We start from the raw sequence: 18,185 nt of genomic DNA, 5'->3' as shown, positions 1-18,185 counted from the left end.
CAAAAACCTAACCCTAGAAGATGAAAAGCCAAACTGTGGGCCCCGTTTGGGTAAATTGGTACATCAACTCCTCGGGGTCATAGCTTTGGCATACGATCTCCATTTGACGCGCACAGTATCTATTTAGAAAGATCTATCTGAGAACTACAACTTTGGGAAGAGCAACATCGGTCCATGGACCCATGTTGCTCCCAGTTTTCCAGAAAACGTCGTTTAGGGCCTCAAAACGGCTCCGGAAGTTCAGGACCCGAAAAATTGCTAAAAATAGTAAACTGTGCTACAATTAAGGAAACTGAAAAGCTGAAAGAAACAATGGTGGGGGTCCAAGTGGACTTGGTAGGTGGCCACCAATATCCACCTGGATCATGTAGCTGCATGTAAAGTTTAATAGAACAATAAGGCATATTGACAAAATATGAAAAAGAGGACATATGAATGTTTACCTTGTCAAAACATTATGTTTACTGCATTTATTTGGATGAGAGTGATAGGAAAAAGGACGTAAATATGGACAAAAAGGATGTCAAGATAAAGCAGTTCTTGGACTCTACATTCCCCCACACTAGAGGTTTTGTATGTCCTCATACAACACAAAATTGTCATTCTTTTGTATACCTTTGCTAGCACATCCAGGTTTCACGTTCTTATTCTTCTTGGTAGTTACGTCCATCCTTAGTTTCTTCATAAGGATCTTGTACTTCAGGTTAATGATTTCTCTTTTCATGGCCTTGTTTTCTTTCTTCAATTTCTTATTCTTTTTATACCATAGACTTAAGTGAAGAATGAGGTTATCACTTTTGGCAATTTGAATTCCATTTTGTGCCTTCAACATTTGATTTTCAGTTTTGAGGTACCTATTTAATGTCTCCAGCTCAAAGATTTATTGTTTCAAGACATTAGATGTTGGAGGTTCTTGTGGCTCATTAAACTAGTTGATTTCTTCTTCTGGGCTCTGAATTGATCCTTTGGTTGTTGCTTCCTTTCTTTCTAATGATTCTATGTAATCATAGATTTCTTGTTGTACAGGATCAATACTTGGGCTTTGTATTGGACTCTTTGGAGGTGAAATGAAGGGAGGTGGTGATACCCTTGGTGACAGTCTCAGTGATTCTCTTGGAGAGTCCTTGAGATCTTCATATTTCTCTTTTGACTCAAGATCAATATGCTCTACAACTTCTGAGGCAACTTCTTTCACTGTGTTCAATCTTGTGCTTCTTCTCAAACTTGTGGTCGGCAACCTTTGAATTTTTTTCCTTAAATTTTGGAATTTCTTTCTGAGGCAAGGTTTTTATTTGGGGTAAAACCTCTGTTTTCTTGTTGGCTTTCTTTCTTCTAAGACTTTCTCTGTTCATTTTCTGCAAAATTTCTACAATTGGTAGATCATCCTCTAACAAATATTGTTGATGTTGTGGTTCCTATTCTATTACTGTCTCAATTTTTCTCTTTCTTCCCCTTAGGGTTTTTCTATCACTTGGTTGTTCATGATTTTTCTCTTCAAAGTGATTTTTCACTAGAAAATATTCCCAATTATTACCTATGCTTTGAAGATGAAACTCAATAAATTGTTTTACTAAACCATGATGGTACATTGTGTTGTCTATAAGCTGGATTTTCTTCTGAACATTTACTGACATTTTCTTAAGGCTATGCAATAGAAAGTATGGAAGATTCATTTGATGCTATTCAAGGAAATTCATCAATAGCCTAATGTGATAGAAAAACATACACCCAAATCGGCCTTCACAAGTAACAAATTTTTGAAGGACAAGGAGCAAATTTCTCCATTTACTTTTGAGGGCAGAGCTAGGAATACCTTTTATGAAGACAGTAGTATCCATGCTTGGGTTTTAAAGAAAATTTTCCAGTATTCCCCTTCGATTCCTCTATTCTTGAACCATTTTTCTCCATCTCTAGGTAGTCCGGTGGCTTCTACAATCAGGGACTCTATCACTGCAAACTTGACATCGCCTATTTCAAATTTTGTTCCATCAAAATATCGTGCAAAGGTTTTTGTCACCTCCCTGTGGAAACCATCAAAATTTTCTATGAAATCTAACCACTGAACTTTCTGTAACAATTCTTTGGTCTAGGGGTATCCTTCCAAAAATTTCCTTCCTATTGGTTCTGTCTAAACAATAACACCCATGGTGAGAGATGTTTCGTCTCAAGAAATATTTTACTTGACAGGGAAAATAGTCTTAGTAGGGTTTCACTCTAGGATGGAGAGACTGTATGTATTGAAAGAATGAGAGAATGGGTAAGTATAATGAAGGTTCATGGGGATGAGTTAGCCATTTGAATGCATTTAATTCAATGATTCAGTGATCAAATCGATGGATCCAAAATGAGTATGGGATAGGAGTTAAAATGGTGGCAGATTATAATGGATTTGACAAGGGACTATCATCCATGAACTGTAATGATTTTAATTTTTCGGTAATGTCATGTCCACATAATTCATATATGCAATATGTTAACCCCTATTGTAAAATTAAAGTGTTACATACCTTATATTTATTTGCTAACCTTTATTTGTCCTTTGATGTCATTTGCAGGTACTTTGCAATTTGAAAGGAGTCAATCATTTCTTCAATTTGAGCCACCAAGTGTCCCTGTCAGATTGTCTGCAAAATCCTTATCAGAGCTGCAGAAACTTGCCATAGCTGTAGAAAGTCACTAATTTTGTAGCTAATTTTTTTTTCAAGAAAGGGATGTTTAGAAAAAGGGATTTTTTTAGAAAAATGATTTAAGAGAAAATTTAAGGTGCCAACAAGAGTTGGTTTTCACTTTAAATTTTTTGTATAAGCATGCCAACAACTTGTTGGTTTTCATGTTTATACATTATTATTATTATTATTATTATTATTATTTATGAAATAGGAAAAAAATAATTTTTTTTGTGGAACAGAAGAAGAATTATTCTCAACCATCTTCAATTCCGAGTTATCTTGGAAAGTTTTTACAAATTCTTCTTTTGTCAATGGCTTCTGATAAAGTCTAAGTTGATGTCCATTCACTAAAAGAGGAATTTTCTCTTCATCAATAGTCCTGATTCTGATTGCACCATTGTCAAAGACATTTTCAACTTCATAAGGTCCAAGCCAGTGAGTTTGGAATTTTCCTTAGAAGTTCTTGAACTTTGAATCAAAAAGTAATGCCCAATCTCCTCGATGAAATTTTCTTTCTTTGATGTATTTTTCATGCCATCTGGATCTTTGTTGTTGAACTAGGCTGGTCTTCTGGAAGGCATCTTGTCTTATTTCATCAAGCTCATTGAGTTGTCCCATCCTTTGATTTTGTGCTTTTGATAAGTCAAGATCCAATTGGACTGTTGTTTTATAGTTTTGGATCTGGAACTCTATTAGAAGTAAGACTTGCTTCCCATAAACAAGTTCATAGGGAGTATGTCCTGTAGTGCTTCTCCATGTAGTTCTATAAGCCCAAAAATATTTTGGAAGATTTTCTGCCTAGTCCTTCCTATGTAAGTGTACAGTCTTGGTGAGAATTTCTTCAATCACCTTGTTTGTAGACTCAACTTGTCCTTTGGGTTGTGGATGGTATGGAGTAGATTTTCGATGCTTTATTTTGTTCTGTTCCACGAGCTTCTGCACTAATCTGTATGTAAATTGTGTTCCTTGATTTGCTACAATTTCTCTTGGGACACCAAAACGGGTGAAAATATCCTAAAAAAAATGAAACTACAACATTTTCAATAGCAAAAGAAAGTTCTTTAGCTTCTACCGATTTAGTGACATAATCAATACATACCAGAATATACCTTTTTTGTTTTGAAGGTGGATTAATTGGACCAACAAAATCTAGTGCCCATTTCTCAAAAGGTTCAATGAGTACCCGAGGTTGTAATGACATTTCATTTGAAAGAGTATGTTTCCCCATCCTTTAACAATTGTCATATCCCTCAACATATTCCCTGGTATCCTTGAAAATGGAAGGCCAATAATATCCTAAGAGAAGGATCTTATAAGCAGTTCTTCTGTCAGAGAAATGTCCTCCACATGGTTCATCATGGCATGCTTTAAGTATTTCTAGTATCTCGGCTTCTCGAACACATGTTTTGATGATGAGATCTGGTCCTTTTTGTACAGTTCTTTATTTATCCATGAGTAATATGTGTTGTTGTGAATTATCCTCCTCTTTTCTCTAGGAGACAAATGAAATGGTAATTTTCCTATAGCTAAATAATTAGCAATATCTGCATACCAAGGTGATTTAGTAGATATTACAAAAATATATTCATCAGAAAATTTATCCTCCATAGGTTTATCATTGTTATCATTCTGAATTCTAGATAAAAAGTCAGCAATTGTATTTTATTTTCTGGGTCGATCTAGAATGGTGATGTTGAATTCTTGCAACAGTAAGAGCCATTTGGTTATTCTTCCATTAGTAATTGGTTTATTCATTAGATATCTAATGGAAGAATGGTCTGTGTGAATGAAAGTTTCATAGACAATTATATAACTTCTGAATTTATTAATGGCATGAACTACGGTTAAAAACTCCATCTCAGTTACAATATAATTTAGCTTTGTTGGAGTTCAATTTTTACTCGTATAATAGATTGCATGAGTAAGGTATTTTTGTCCTAACACGACTCCTAAGGTTGTGTCTAAAGCATTGGTTGATATATGGAAAGGAAATTTCCAATTAGGTCCTTTTAAAATAGGTGCTTCAGAGATTTTCTTTTTCAAAGTTTCAAAGACATTTTGACAATCAGAATCCCAACTGAATTCACAGTCTTTGGTAAGTAGTTTGAAGAGTGGAGATGCAATTTTTGTGAAGTTTTCTATGAATCTTCTATAGTATCCAGTAAAACCAAGAAAACTCCTAACATCTCGTTGACAATTTGGCACTGATAATTTAGAAATGACCTCTACTTTAGATGAGTCTACCTTAATTCCATCTCCTGAAATATGGTGACCTAAAACAATTCCTTCATTAAACATCATAAAACATTTCTCATGACTTAACGAAAGATTTGTTTCTTTACATCTTATTAGAACTTTTTCTAAATTTTCAAGTGCTTCTTCAAAAGAATCTCCATAAACTGTGAAATCATCCATATATACTTCCCAACCTTGGGAGAAAACCCAAAAACTGTTCTTTAGGATAAATTACTCTTTAGCAAGGTTTTTCCACACAATCATGAATAAGATCAGAGAAAATTTTGAGGAATTCTCTTTGGAATGTTGCCGGAGCATTGCATAATCCAAAAGGAAGTACTCGGTAAGCATAAGTTCCCCATGGACAGGTAAATGTGGTTTTATCTTGATCCTCAGGTGCTACCTAAATCTGATTGTATCCACTAAAACCGTCCAAAAATGAAAAATACTTTTTCCCTACTAATGTGTCTAAGACTTGATCTATGAAAGGAAGTGGAAAGTGGTATTTTAATGTTGCTTTATTCAATTCCTTGTAATCGATACATACTCTCCATTTCCCATTTTCTTAGGAACGATTACTAGGGGTGCAACCCACTAACTGTCTAATAGTGGTATTTTTGTAATTCCTCCTTAACAATTTCTTTCAGATTTGGATTCATTCTTCTTTGTGGCTGTCTAATTGGTCTCACACTCTGTTCAATGTAGATATGATGCATGCAAGTTTTAGGATTAATTCCTCTCATATCAGTGTATTCCCATGCATAAGTAGAAGAGTGTTTTTGTAAAATTTCTACCAGTTGATTTTTCTGTAATTCTTCTAGGTTTTCATTAATGTTCAAAGTTTTGCCTCAAAAAATTTCTATTGAAGAGTTTCCAATTTTTTCCATAGAGAGTAAAGACACTTGTCTAGATGATAGATATTCAATTCGACTATGGTCATAATGTGAGAAGGGTTCATTATTTTCCATTATATTTAAAATTTGGTCCTCCTCACTTACTTGTTCAATAGTGAAAACAAGTTGTATATCATCATCATCATTTATCCATTCCTCACTCTCTATTTCTAGTGTTGTTTTTGTAGGTGGATACAATGTAAATTTATTTGTATAAATTCCATCTAAGATAGACATGTCACATGAACTACAACCAATGAAAGCATCAGTCGTATCTAACCAAGGTCTTCCTAGGATTAATGGATTTCCTCCTAAATTATACTTGGGTGTTAAAACCATGAAGTCGACAGGATATTCCCAAGAATCTAAGGATACACAAACATCTTCTAACACACCATTAGGTTTAATTACAGACCTATCTGCTAGTTGCAACAATGTTGGTGTGCATTGAAGATTAGGAAGCCTTAGCGAATCCATGATTTGTTTACTCATTATGTTTATGGCTTCTCCTAGATCAATTAGTGTGTTTGGTATTTCAATTCCATACATGTGAATTTTCACAGTGGGGTTCCTTGGATCTAGATATTTTTGCATTGTTGATTTCCCCATCATGATGCCTGCAATTTTCCCAACTAATTGAATTGTTTTTATGTCTTTTCTTTTCCTTCCCGATCTTTGAGTACTCAATTCCTTGATTGTTTTTTGCAAAAATTGGTATTTCTTTTATATCTTGCAATAAAGGAATTTTTATACAAACATTTCTTAATTCATCCAGCATATTATAATCAGGTAATGTGATTTTTTTTCTACTCCATCAATTTTCAACCATTTAGGAAAAGGTGGTTTAATGGATACTGAGGGTTGTTCTATAATAGGAGTATTATTAGAATTTATAGGAACTTTTTCTGTTTGGTTATTTTCTTCCGAGGAAGAGAGATTTCTCCTTCTTCAGATTATTTTTTATCTTTTTGAAGATTTGTCCTTGCTTCCTGAATAAGAACAGGGGGTTTTCTTTGTAATACTCTATCAGACCTTAATTGAGCATTATTTAGATCTAGTGGAGTTATTACATAGGTTTGAGGATTTTTCCCTTCCATATTGTAAACATGTTGTGACATTTTATTATTTGGATTCAGAAGTGGTTGAGCAGGTAATTGATTTGGTTTTTGTGCAAATGGTAGGGAGAGCTGTGGATTTTGATTTTGGATTTGAACTTGAGGTAATTGATTAGTTTGAGGAATTTGATTAGATTGAGGTAATAATTGTGGTGGGAAATTAGGATAGGATGGTGAATATTGTTGATATTGAGCATAAACCCCATAAGGATTTTTCCATCCCTAATTCCAATATTATGATTGTGGTTGAGTCTAAGGCTGCCAAGATGGATTCCAATTATTTTGTGAAGATTGAGAAAATTGTTGTGATTTAAAGCCTTGTGGTTGATTTGCTTGAGAGTTCTTCCATGGTCTTTTAGCAATAAAATAAAGAGGGTCTACTTGTTCTGGTATCCCTTCATCATTAAATACAACCTTAAGACTTGGTAGAGAAGGACATTCTCTAGTATCGTGGTTATATGCACATATGGCACAAGTTTCTATGGTTTTTTAGTCTAAAAGACATTCTCTTAGAGGGTGCTTCTTTCTACACCTGGGACAAAAGATGGATAATGCAACATTTTCAAACTTTTGCTTGTTTTGTATTTTAAGGGTGTCAATTTGTTCACTCAGACTCCCTAAAATATTTGTCTTAAAAGTATCAAGAAAACTTCCTAATTCTGCCCTACTGACTGTCCCAACTACATATTTATTGATTCTTTCTAAGAGAGGATCCCTAGGGCTTTTTCCAACTCGTTCTTTACCCTTTGAGATATGTACACATAGATCACAAATATCTACAAATGGTAATTGAGAAATATCTCATTTTCTTGTCAAGTTAAGGAGATCAATCCACTCATCTCTGATAGATTTGAGTAGGAGGGATTTCAAAGTTTCCTCATCTAGACTATCCATTTTTTTCCTTTTAAGATTATAAACAAATCTCTCGACTAAGTCTTCAAGATTCTCATCTTCTTTCTATGTCATTTTGAATACTTCATCCCTAATGTTGTGAGGCATACAATAGTCCCTATATTTCTCTAAGAATGATTCTTTCATTTGTGCCCATGTCCTTATAGAATTCATTCCTAGACTCATGAACCATTTCAATGTTGAATCCTTTAAGGTAGCAGGGAACAATTTTATTTTTTGAGCATCATGTAGATAATCATATGATCTGCATAATACTTCAAATTCAAAGAGAAATGTCTTTGGGTCTTCACTTCTTTTTCCATGGAAATTAGGAAGAATAGAAGGTGAAATATTTTTCATTGTGAGGGTTATATCCTCATCGAAGATAGGAAATCCAAAAGGATCTTGATATCCTCTACCTCTACCTCCTCCTCTGCCTCTATCTCCATCACCTCTACCTCTACCTCCTCCTCCAATCCTAGGTTGTTCACCATTGACATTGTGTACTTCTCCATCTCCTTCCTCAACCATGATGGATTCTTCAGAACTAATGTAAGGATATTCTAATTCTTCGGGTTCCTCTATCAATGGATAATCAAGATGAGTTTCTTGTTCCTCTTCTTCACTGGAAATTTCTAATTATTCTCCTAGAATTTTTTCACCAGTGGAAGATAGAAAAACTACTCCTGTAGTTGGGGATGTAGGATCTTCTTCGATTATAGCCTTAGTAGATGAAGTAGGTGAAGTTATGGATTGGATTTCAGATCTTAAAACTTCAGAAAGTATTTGTTGGCCTACGAATGGAATTCGAGTTTGAGTGAGTGGTGTGAAACTTGAAAGTCATTGTGGAGTGAGTGAATTTGTGGGAATTAAGCTACTTCCTTGTCCTACAAATCTACCTCTAGAGTCTCTTTCCCTACGCATATCATGTTTTTATTTAAATTTTTTTAACTTCTATTTGCACTTCCCTGGCAACGGCACCAAAATGTTTAGTCAATTTAATGTTCTTAAATTGTAAGAATAAATTATTGACCAGGGCAGGTAAATTGATGAAGTGCAAGTGCATTGTATGTGCTAGAAGTCTTTTATGTGGTTAAGGTGATTATGTTATCGTTATCTAAATTAATGTCAAACTCTAGAATCAATGTTGAGATGATGTTATTATCTATACTAGGATGTTATTTCTAATATTTTATTGTTAATTGATTACCCTAAATGTTATCTCTAGAATTAGTTCTGATTGAATTGAGTTTTTAGAATGATTGGATAATGATTTTAACTCTTTTCAATGAATATGTTATGTTAATCTTCTTTTCAACTTATCAATTGTTTTTGGATTTTTATGTTGCATCTAAACAAAGCTAATTATGAAAGCATGAAATAACATAAATAAAATCCTAATTTATTAACTTGGAAAAGAAATGTGCTTGAATTCAGAAGTTGAGAAAGATTGCCACTCTTTTCTATCGCAACTTTATTTCAATGCAAAAATCAAAACATAAACGAGATTTACTCTGCTATGAAATCACTAAGCTATGAATGAAACAAAATTATTGAGTTATGCTAGGTATTAAGCAAACAAAATGACTGAGTTTATGCTAGATATTAAGCAAACTAAATTAATCGATACAGAAATCAATCAAGTGTACCTAGTCGCAAACTTCATTGAACTACATATTAGAAACATGAAAACAGGGCATCCATGAATTAAATATATGAAAATGAAACAAAATAAAATCTAACTGTAGCGAATCAAAGCCCTGATCTATGCGCAAGGGCCCTCCATGAGGTAGTTAGTCGCCTTAAATCAACAACATATAAAATATATGAAACAAGATCTTTGCATTAAGCGAAAAAGAGTTCTACAGGATGCTCAAAATTACATATGGTAGCACACACGTTTTACAGAGCTGCCAGTGTTTTTATAGGGTTCTTCTTAACAATATGAGAAATTCAAGCCTACAGGACTTCACTACAATCCTTATCAAAACTAAATCATATCGCTTATTTGTCGATTTTCTATTGAAAAATAAAATCGATGAAATCTCTTGAAACTCGGACTCTGTTCCAGCACACTGTCCTGCTGTTGACCACCATGGTTGACCATGTTATGGTACGGATCTCCTGGTTAATTAGCTCGAGTAAATAGGGATAAATCCATGAGAGGATCATTTCCTATCTACCCATATACACCTTTGCTAAGCTGGCACACTCGAACTTTGTCAACAATGGAAGTAGTTGCAGATTTATGGATTAGCTACAGAATTAGGTCAATTATGTAGCTGCATCTAAACTTTAATAGAACAATAAGGCATATTGATAAAATATGAAAAATAGGACATATGAATGTTTACCTTGTCAAAACCTTATGTTTACTGCATTTATTTGGATGATAGCGGTAGGAAAAAGGATGTAAATATGGACAAAAAGGATGTCAAGATAAATTAGTTCTTGGACTCTACATTAATTGATAATGAAAATATTCATAGTTAATTGCATGGCAAAGAAATGTTGTTATGTAACATTTTGTGACAATAAAAAGATAAATAACTACAGATGTGTTGACACAAAGAATGTTCACTGAGCCAACAAAGGGAACCAACCCGATCACAGACCCCAATTAGATCAGCTTTCGTTTGGAGTGGCTAGTTCCAACGGGTTTTAAAGGATCCCGTAAACTGTTATAGGTGTTGAAAGATTGCTTCTTGGAGGAAGATTTCAATTAAATCAACAAAAGAAATAGCTAACCTATATGTATCTAGTCCTATCTACACTGGTTCTACCTACTTATGCTAATTCTAACTATTCTAATCTATCCTGCAGGAGCGTAATGAAAGAGATTAAAAATCATATATAGATTCCAAGTCCAAATGAATCAATTACTGAATTCACCGATGAACAAGATTGTATTTAAGCTTGATTTCAATCTAATTATTCATACAAGAATACACATTCTTGTTCCTACAAATAGAAATTGCAACTGATGTTTAATATAGCTTCGAATTGGAGGTCGCTCATGAGTTAACCATGATAACGAATTATATTCGAATAACCAAGACTAGCCATAAACTGTCTATTATCACTGTGCACAAAAACAAAACATATATATCCTTTGGCCAGTCACAACACCCTGATTCCAAACATAAAAGAAAAGGGAAAATGAATTTGAAAAAAGGCTTCTTCTTGACTGAAATAGTCTTCTTTATTAGCATAATAAAATCAACCCCTCTTCTGCCAAAAAAAAGTCCTTCACCCATATCCAAAGGTAATACTTACGCCGCAAGAAAGCTGAGCCTCCATCTCCCCTGACTTTCCACCTTCCTGTTCTTTTCATTATACAAATTAAAATATACGAACATAGAAGGGTCAATGAAACCGCTGACATGTCAAGGCCACATTTGAGGGACCGTTTTATTTCCTGGGGGAAATGAATGGATGCTGATGGAAAGAAGAATGATTGCAAGCCATCTTCTCACACCAGTATCGACTGAACGTTATTCCCTATTATTTCCTAAAGGAAAATGAAGAAAGTGCACTCATTTTTCGACATCTGGCTTGATTTAAGGTGTATCTGGAGGTAATCATAACTTGATTCGATGTGTTCATACGTTTCTTCAACAGATTGCGAGGTAGAGTGTTGTGCGGTTGTTTCCATCCATCGATCCTTATCAAACTTGCACAGATCCAACATACGAAGGCGTTTTTCTAGGATACACATAACATTGTACATATGAAACAAATCTCTGAGCCTGTACCTCCTTTTCTTAGACAGGTATTTCAGGATGTAAGATCCTTTTGCAAGTCAACAGTTGCAATTGAAAGCTCTGTTACAAGAGTGGAAGGGCTGGAGGGAGGACAAGCAACAAGAGATCACCGTAGTCTGTTGCATAGCTCCCCACTTTGTATACCTTCCTTGTTGCTTGTCATAAATTCCTCTGTTTCGGATAGGTTTCGCTTGCATCTTTTCCCCGCAGCCATTCGTGATGCTTAAGCATTAGCTCGTCGACCTCGCTTTTCTTCTCTTGGTGCTCGCTTGCAGAAATAATTAAAATTAGCTATGGTTATGAGGGATATGATAGAAAAGCCTAAAACAAACCTTACCTTCATAAAAACTTTCATAAAGAGACAGAATCTGCAACTGGGGGTTATATGAGTCCTTCCGGCTCTAAATCTCAAGAGGGTGCAATGATTTTTTGGGGACTAATGATTAAAACATATTGCAACCATAATTAATAAACCATTGAACATTCATCTTTGAGGGCATAATTCCATCTGACAACTATGGTTATCATTCGGAGAGACGAAATATCAAACTTCTCAAGGGACCCATTCAAATTTGCCCCCCAGAGCAGGTTTTAATAGGGTGGTGGTTGTGGCCACAACAAACTCTAAAAGTGTTGTTCCCTTGAGGGAACAATAAAAGCACTCCAAAAAGGTGTTGTTCCTTTTAGGGAACAACAATTTTTCCCTGGAGGGAACAATAAAAACACTCGAAAGTGGTTGTGGCCACAACAAAATGGCGAACCGCTAGGCGAACCACTTATCTCTGTTACCAAATAAAATTTGATCCGTAGAACATCAGGGTGTTAAGATAAACTTGAAATGAAAACTATATAGACGGACAGGCATGGGTTCCACTTCAACATTAATTGCTTTAGGTGGGATAAAGACAAATAGCTTCTACTTACTGATAGGGTTTTGACAGGCATTCTCCAATGGTCGTATTATGGGATTTATTGACCCTCCTTTACCTGTTTTTTGCTTTCAAAATCCTTTCAGGGCCATCACCAGTGTGTCAATACTTGTTTAGGTGTGTACCTCTGCTCTTTATCGAACATCAAGCTTGATGAATATATGTAGATATGTCTATCTGCACTTTGTGCAAAAAAATTTAGTGCTATACTTTCGTATGATCGAATGGGGCATAGTCATGGATCATGCCATATTTTTAAATTGCTTAAGCAAGGTTGGGCTTGCTGTGTCAACTGGTACTTTGAATCCATCAACATTACCTACTCCAACCAAATTCCCAAACAACCTGTCCTTCCAGATTGGCGCAAGGACTCGACATTTCATTTTTTTTTTTTTTTTAAATAAGTCCTTCCAGTTTCGGGCACAAGGACTAGAGCACAATTAAATTTTCCACAGAATATATGACAACGAGCTTAGCCCATGAAAGGAGGTTTACTTGTAAATGACAGCTATTGGAAATTTTAGTGTGGCGGGCAGAACCAATGGAGAATAACTACAAACCTTATAGGCAAGTATAGGCTAGGTCTGGGTGGGATTTTCAAAATGCAGCGTTTTGCCATGCTATTCCAGCTGTGGCTACATATTTTTTCATTTTGTAAAGATGTCCCTACATGCTTCAGGTATCTAGATTATCAATAGAGCCTACCTAGTTCCCTACAGATGCCAATGAGTGACTTCGATTTGAATTTTACCCTTGATTTTCCAGTTCTCATGGGCTCATCGAAGGTTCGTTCAACTTGCAAGGTAATAATGAATTTAGGATCTACTTACTCATCAGCAGGTTAATGAGGGAAGAGAAAACGCTGAAGGTAATGAATGAGGACAATCGAAATAAAGTTGCAAAAGGTGAAAATGAAACTGAAAGACCGAAATCAAATGGCTGAAAAGGACTGAAGTTCAAAAACAAAAGGAAGATAGACTTTGCATAAAAACAAAAACGAGAAAAAAATGAAAAATATAACTACGCTAACAGCAAAAATAAAATAAATCCTAACCTACTCAGGAGGTAACCACCATGTGGTGGCTACTAGAAATATTTCTTAAGATGCTGGCCATTAACAAGGAGTTTTTCGGTTTCTCCCTGTAAAGTTTTTAATTTGTAGGTTCCCTGACCAATTTTTTCCTCAACTTGGAACGGGCCCAACCATAAATGTTGGAATTTCGTGTGCTTACCCTTCGGCTCACTCAGCTTGTCCCATTTCAAGACTAGCTCTCTGACTTGATAATATTTATTTCCCACCTGATGGCGATCAAACCATCTCTTCACAATCATTTGGTGATTCTTGAACTTATTTATGGCATTATCTCTCAATTCCTCCAACCTCACCAGTTGGTTGATTCTTTTTTGAAGTAAGGCTGAAGGGGTCCCTCTTGAGGCTTGGGAGAGTTGTAAAGAGGGAAGGGTAACATTGGGAGGTAAAATCGCTTCCTGTCCATAGACGAGGAAGTATGGGGAATTCCCTAATGCTACTTTTGGGGTGACTCTATTGGCCCAAAGGGCGTTTGTTAGAGCGTTGTGCCAATTCCTCTGGTTGTTGGTGATAGATTTACGGATTGTGTGGATGAGATTTTTATTTGACTTTACAACTCCATTTCCCCAGGGGTAATAGTTTGATGCATACCTTATGCGAATTGATTTATCGATAGCAAATTCAGTCAATTTTAGTGATGAAAAATAAGAAGAATTATCAAATATAAGAGCGTCAGGGATGCCAAACCTGTTGATAATAAATTTCTCAATAAAATATATTACCTCATCTTCGTTAACCTTCCGAAGCGGGATGGCTTCAGTCCATCTGGTGAAGTAATCAGTTGCCGTGAGTATATACTTATGCTACTGTGAAGAGTTCGGAGTGATCTCACCTATGACATCTAGACCCCATTGCTGGAATGGGCGATAAATCATAATGGGCCTGAGGGGAATGACAGGCTTTCTTTCTTGCCCTACGATAATTTGACACACCTTGCAGTTCCGAGCGTAGGCATGCGAGTCTCTGAACACTGTAGGCCAATAATACCCAGCTCTTAATATTTTTTGAGCAGTGGTCTCTCTGCCATACTGACCACCTGTTGGGTCGTCATGCATTTATTTCAAGACATGATCAGCGTCATCCTTTTCCAAACACATCAGTCAAACTCCATAATTTTTCCTGTATAATGTGTCATTGGCCAAGTGATACTGATTATATTTTAATCTGAGCGCTCTTCTTCGTGATGCGTCCATGTGCTCAGGACATGACCCCCATGTTAAATAGAAGTGTATGTCATAATACCACGAATTAGAGTCCAATGGGACTTTCAATATTTTGTGCTCATATATTAACATTTCGTTGTCCCATATAGACTCTTCCCTCAATGCTACTTGAGCATTCCGTGTGCACAAAGTTTCTAGTTCCTCTAACGTCCCTCCTTTACGTGTCATGGCTTCTACTGCAAGCTTACATAACCCCTGCCCCCGAACTATGTTTGCTGGTTTAAACTCAAGGTCGTATTCCTGAAGAGACATTATCCAGTTCCCTCTCCCTTCTCCCATCTCCCTCTGCACAAAGAGAGTCCTTACAGCAGGGTGGGGAATGATCACCTTGGTCCTGGCCTTTAGTAAATATGGACAGAAATGTTTCACAGCTTTAAAAACCACAAAACTTTGTTTCTCCATGTCAGGGTAATTCAGTTCTGCCCCCTGAAGATTAGAGCTCATATAAGAAATGCAGACTTCATTTCCGTTATCAATTTTTTGGGTGAAGATTGCGGCATATGAAACATTAGAAGCGAAAGTGTACAGGAGGAATTCCTTGTCAAAATTGGGGCTAACCAACGCAGGAGCTTCTGCGATGGCCTCCTTACTTCGCTAAAATGATATCTTAGATTCATCGCTTCACCTATACACAATGTCTTTCTTCATCATCAGCTGAATGGGATGCAATATTTCTGTGAAGCTTGAAACAAATTTACTGACGAAATTAATCTTCCCGAAAAAAGATTGCATTGCTCTTTTATTTGGAGGAGGTTGTATTCTCATGATGGTCTCTGTTCTTTTAGGATCAATAATAATTCCTTCCTTGGAGAGGATATGACCTAGTAGCTTCCCTTCTGTAACTATGAAAACACTCTTCTTGGGATTCAATGATATTTCGTATCTTCGACATCTTTTGAAAATCTGTTTGATGTGATAAATACGATCCCTTTTGAGATAAGAATACACAGTGATGTCATCCATGTAAACTACTATTGATCTGTTAATCAATCCTTGGAAAGCTATGTCCATAGCTCTCTGAAATGTGGCACCTACATTAATAAGCCCAAACGACATTTTATGATATGTGTAGGTGCCCCATTTAGTGTTGAAGGTTGTCTTAAGTTGATATCCATTCGACACCAAAACTTGATTATATCCCGAAAACCCATCCAATAGGGATAGCATTTCAGACCCAGAAACGCATTGAAAAATGTGTTCCATAGATGGGACAGGGTAGTTATCCTTCTGCGATGCTTTGTTCAAGTTTCTGAAGTCGATACATAATCTGATGTCTCCATTTTTTTTTCTTACTGGCACAAGATTGGCTACCCAGTGGGTGTGCTTAATTGGAAAAATGATTTTAGCGTCCAACATTTTGTTCAATTCTTTCTTCACCAATGGTTCCAGGCTTGGATGCATCTTACGAAGATTTTGTTGGTAGGGCTTAACATCCTTTTCCAAAGGAATTACATGCTGCATGATGCCGGTATCGAAGGTTTTTAAGTCGCCATATGTCCATGCAAAGATGTCCTTGTACTCTTTAAAAAACTTAACAAACGCAACCTTTTCTTGTGGATAGCATCCTAAGCCCAAATTGACATTCTTTGGGTCTTTTTCAGTTCCAAGGTTGACCGACTCATACTTAATGGATGAGCTACGCATTTTGTAGTTAGTCGGATTTTTAAATTTATCATGTAGGTCATAAAAGTGCTCCATCTTGACCATTGACTTGGGAATTATATTGGATTGATCTTCTTCCTCATATTCACTCTCATTCATAAGCCTGTCATGCTCTTTTTCATCAATGAGTGCATTTTTTAATGTCTTTTCGCAATGCAGGAACTCAAGGATTTGCTTGTCACCTTTGAATACCTGCCAATTTGAGATGTTATCAGGTATGGATGATCTGAAAATCAATTCAACATAATATTTATTCTTGTTTAATATAAGATCAGGCAAAAGTTTTGAAGCCATACCAGCCATCAAATCAGCATCTTGGTTTTGCCCTCAAGGTATGTATTTGATATTAAAAGAATCAAAACTGTCAATTAAGTTCCATACCTCATGTTGGTATCTTGCCAGGTGTGGCGAATTTCAATGTATCCTTTTCCTTACCTGGTCGACAATTATCCGTGAGTCACCAAAAACTTTAAGATTTTTTACCTTCATATCAATGGCTTTCTTCAGGTCCTGCAGCAAGCCTTCGTACTCTGCCATGTTGTTGGTGCACACGAACTCCAACCGGCTGGCCATGAAATGTTGGTTCCCTTGTGGGTCAATGAGAATGCTCCCAGCACCTACACCCTCTATGTAGTTAAAGCCATCAAAGTAGAGTGTCCAAAATATAGAATCTAATGTTACATAAATTGAATTGATTTCTACGAAATTAGTCCTATCATCTACTATAATTCATCAGTTGGACTATAAGGGAGAGATTCCAATTGTGTGTTCGTTGCAGTTTCTTCACTACATAGTTCATGTATCTTTCTCGATAAACTCTTAAAATATCACCTTTTCCTTTTTGAGGCAACAAGAGATGGGACCAATCAGTTGAGAAATATTTGTTCAAATTTGTTGGCCAGTCCCTACTAAGAAGCATTCAATTTGCCTCGGGTATGTCGACTACCACTATGTCAATGACTTGTGTGTACTGTGGTTTGGCAGCCATCCGAATCAACACATCTCTCAATCCTCCAATTACTTTCACATTCATTCTGTCCAGTTGCATAATTCGAGTTCTAGTTTTATCAGGAATTGCATGAAGTCTTTTAGCAACAACATAAGGCATAACAGTGGACGAGGCACCAGAATCTACTAGGAAATTGTGTACGTTCATGTTGAAGATTTCAAATGTGGTAAGGAAAGGTGGAGTCATGGATTCTGATTTCCTTCCTATCATGGCTGCATTGACAACTTGAGGCATTTGATTCATTTTTGACAGAGTGGCTTCCATGGCTAATGGCGTTTGGGATATACTGGGGGTTCTAACAGGTCTGGACACCAACTTCTTGGTTTGGCTAATCTGATTGGTGGGAGATTTGCAATTCCATTCATTCATAACTTTCAAAAGTAGATCTCTTTGCTGCGTTAACTTTAACAAATCGAAGTATGTGATATTAGCTCAAGATTTCTTAAGATCATCTACAATATTGTAATCATTGTTATAAACAGGGTAGGGCAAAGTAAACATACTAGTTTTTCCATTCTTAGGTGGGATTTACCATTTTTAGTCGCCTTCGTTGCATTTGGAGATGTATTATTTTTCTCTGGATAGTTCACGACTGGAATGCTCTTGGAATCAATACTAGGTTTATTTTTCTAAACATGAAACTTGGGAGTAGATTCCTTCGAAGGGCGAACATCTTTCTTTGTCTGGTCTATAGGCTTCATCACG

The sequence above is a fragment of the Pinus tabuliformis genome, chromosome J (assembly GCF_031772625.1).
Source record: "Pinus tabuliformis cultivar Carrire ecotype Pingquan chromosome J, CPIR1, whole genome shotgun sequence".
NCBI lineage: Eukaryota > Viridiplantae > Streptophyta > Pinopsida > Pinales > Pinaceae > Pinus > Pinus tabuliformis.
This window is presented reverse-complemented; position numbering follows the sequence as displayed.